We start from the raw sequence: 2,500 nt of genomic DNA, 5'->3' as shown, positions 1-2,500 counted from the left end.
GATCGTGTTAATTTAAAAGTCTCCGTCACAAATCCATTACATTTAATCTGACTTCTTACATCTTTGTATAAAATCTTTATCCATTTGATAAAATTTTCCCCAAACCCATACTGTTTCAAGACCCCAAATAAAAATTGGTGCTCAACTCTATCAAACGCCTTCTCCAGATCCAAGCTAATCACATAACCTCTTTTCTTTTCTGCTATCATAAAACTAACCACATCTCTTATACTACTAATCGTATCCGTAATATCTCTTCCCCTTATTGCATATGCTTGGTTCGTCTGAATTATGTTCGGTAAAATCATTTTTAATCTATTAGCTAAAATTTTTGCCAAAATTTTAAAATCACTATTCAACATTGTTATTGGCCTATAGTTTTTTAGATCTTTAATGTCTCCTCTTTTTTTATAAATTAATTTAATCAACCCTATCCCCATAAAATTACTCATTTCATCTCTTTTAAAAATGTCCTTATAAACTTCTTTTAAAATCGGTATCAATACTTTACTAAAAACCTTATAAAATTCATTTGGTATCCCATCTCTTCCTGGACTCTTCCCATTACTCAATTGCATAATTGCCTCTTCTATTTCCTCCTTTCCAATATCTTTCTCAGCTAACTTTTTATCATCATCATCTACTCTTGTTTTAATTTTTTCTTCAAAAAATGTTTTCTGTTCTTGATCCAGTTGCTCGCTTCTAAATAGTTCCTCATAAAAATCTTTTATTTCCTTTAATACATCTTGTGTTTCTGTCACTTTTCCCCCATCTTTACTTCTTAACTCTTTGATAATTCCTGCTCTTTGCCTATTTTTCTCCATGTTAAAAAAGAATTTTGTACACTTTTCCCCTTCTACTATATACTTTGCTCTACTTCTTACCATCGCTCCTTTACATTTCCTTTCATCCATTTCTTTTATTTTTTCTTCCAAATATATAATTCTTTGTGAATCCTTTCCATCCTTACTTTGCTCTTCTTTCAGTTCCCTTCTTATTCTATATTCTTCTGCTTTTTTGGCTTTTTGTATCAACCTACTATATTCCTTAGTGCATTTACTTATTTCATATTTCATATTATCCCACCATATCCTTTTATCTTCATTGTATAATTGATCTTCCATCTCTCTTTTCATCAATTCTTCTATTTCCATACAAAATTCTTCTGTTTTTAAAATCTCAGTATTTAGCATCCATAAACCTGGTCCCCTTTTTATTCCACTCATATCAATTTCAGCCCATAAAATCTTATGATCACTTAAAAAAGTTTCTTTATAATATATACTGTCTATAAATTCAACTAAATCCCTTTTACTTAACATGAAATCAATTCTACTTCTACACATAAAATCCTTCACCAGCTGTTGTCTTGAAAATTCTCTTATCCCTTCATTTCTTTCTCGCCACACTTCCACTAAATCATTTTCTTCCATCATCCCTTTTAACTCTTTTCTCCCACTATCAGATTTAAAAACCATTCCTTCAGTAATATCCATTTTACTAAAAACCGTATTAAAGTCACCCATTATTACAAAATTTCCCAAATTACCAGCAATTTCCTTAATTTTCCTAAAAAATAAAACTTTCTCTTTTTCAATTACTGGTGCGTGTATATTAAATATAGTAACACATTCCTCTCCTTCTATTTTCACCGCTATACATTTCCCCTCCTTATCATCATACACTACTTTTATTTTTTCTCCTACTCCTCTTTTGATTAAAATCGCTACCCCTCTTCCTCTTTTCCCATCACCATTATTATAAAAAATATCCCCACTCCATTTCTTTTTTAACCCATCCATTATCTCTTCTCTCCAATTTGTTTCCTGTAGTAATATTACATTAGCTTTTTTACATGTTACCGTTAAGTTGTCAAATTTTTCATTATTCACTACACCTCTAACATTTAATACTGCTATTTTTAGCAGCATTAAATGCATATAAGTCCATAATGTCCACTTCATTAATTTTCTTCTTCCACATCCACCAAAACCCCAAAACTATTTTCATCACAATCTTTTCTTTTGGTCCCCTTTTCCTTACATTGTTCTCTTGTTACATGTCTTTTTTGTGCAAATTCTACACTTGGGGTTACCTTTAGCAGTCTTCTTCTGGTCGTCATCACCTTTTCCCACTCTGTTCTCCCCATCTCCTCCTTTTCCATTTCTGTTTTGTCCATATTCTCCTCCTCCGTCTCCTGTTGTCCTTGTATTCCAATCTGTGAGTCCATTTGCATCTGTAAATCCTCTTTGTCCTGGTCATCTTCAGTTCTTATCTCTTCTCCCAGTTCTTTTTCGTCACTCTTTGATTCCTGCTTCTTTTCCCTCTCACATGTATCACTGTCCTCCTCTATTTTACTGTCTCTTTTCCTGTTCTCCATTTCCATATGCTCGGCCCTCTTATATGTTGATTCCTCCTCTGTTGTGCTGACTCCTTCTTCCATCCTTTCTGCTTCTTTCTTCTTTTCTGCCCTCGTTTCCTCTCGTTGCTCTTCCCTTTG

The sequence above is a fragment of the Rhinichthys klamathensis genome, unplaced genomic scaffold (genome assembly GCF_029890125.1).
Source record: "Rhinichthys klamathensis goyatoka isolate OS25496 unplaced genomic scaffold, OSU_Roscu_1.1 h1tg000236l_1, whole genome shotgun sequence".
Taxonomy (NCBI): domain Eukaryota; kingdom Metazoa; phylum Chordata; class Actinopteri; order Cypriniformes; family Leuciscidae; genus Rhinichthys; species Rhinichthys klamathensis.
Note: the sequence above shows the minus strand (reverse complement) of the source record.